Source organism: Pinus tabuliformis, chromosome Q (genome assembly GCF_031772625.1).
Source record: "Pinus tabuliformis cultivar Carrire ecotype Pingquan chromosome Q, CPIR1, whole genome shotgun sequence".
Classification (NCBI taxonomy): Eukaryota; Viridiplantae; Streptophyta; class Pinopsida; order Pinales; family Pinaceae; genus Pinus; species Pinus tabuliformis.
The window spans coordinates 939173742-939174598 of NC_142296.1; the positions used below are offsets into that span (position 1 = coordinate 939173742).

At 32.7% G+C, this 857-nt stretch overlaps 1 non-coding gene across 1 annotated transcript; it reads left to right on the top strand.

Moving 5' to 3' along the window:
- Window positions 1-660: 660 nt before the first annotated feature.
- LOC149222542 (U2 spliceosomal RNA) lies at window positions 661-857 on the top strand. Its single transcript, XR_016249837.1, has one exon. It is a non-coding gene; the product is annotated as a U2 spliceosomal RNA (small nuclear RNA).

Consider the following 857-nt stretch of genomic DNA (forward strand, 5'->3'; position numbering starts at 1 on the left):
GAATGGGTGAGCAATGATCTCCATTGATTATGTCCAATGGCATTAAACATCACATTGAAGGATTTTTAAATAGTGTAATTTTTTCCTTTATATTAATATATAAATTATTATTATGTTACGATAACATCCACCACAAGTTTAAGATAACATGGAAAGGGAAAAAATAAAAATAAAAACCTTTAGTGATTGTTTCCCACATAATTAATTATTTTGATATTATATATATATATATGAAGTTTCATATTTTTAATTGTAGATAATATTCTGATATTTAGTTACTTTTATTTATATATAAAAAGCAATAAAGTTCATATTTGTACTTTCTAGATAATTTTAATTATAACATCCATCTGAATTCGCGGTAACACATCAAATCTCGCAAACCTCTTTTAGGGTGAAAAGAGATTGGCATCAAATCTGGGAAACCTCTTTTAAGGTGAAAAGACATTCGATCCCTCAAATCGAAAAGTAAAATAGATCTAGGGAAGTGAAAATAGTGAGAATATTGAAAATATAAGTTTGATATCAAAGAGCATGTCTATTTAAATGGTAGTAAGGGGTATCAGAAGAAATAGAAATGAGTTATCCCACATGCATGGATGAATGGGATAGAGAAGAAGGGGAGTAATAGAAAAAGAAGCGAAAGAGGAGAGAAAAAGCATACCTTTCTCGGCCTTTTGGCTAAGATCAAGTGTAGTATCTGTTCTTATCAGTTTAATATCTGATACGTGGTTCATAGAACCACATGATATTAAATGTATTTTTCTAGGGGGAGGGCCCACTTACAGTAGCTTGCTATTGGGGCTCTCGGGCGTCGCTTGTGCGTTGCACTACAGCACCAGCCTGGCGCACCCCAC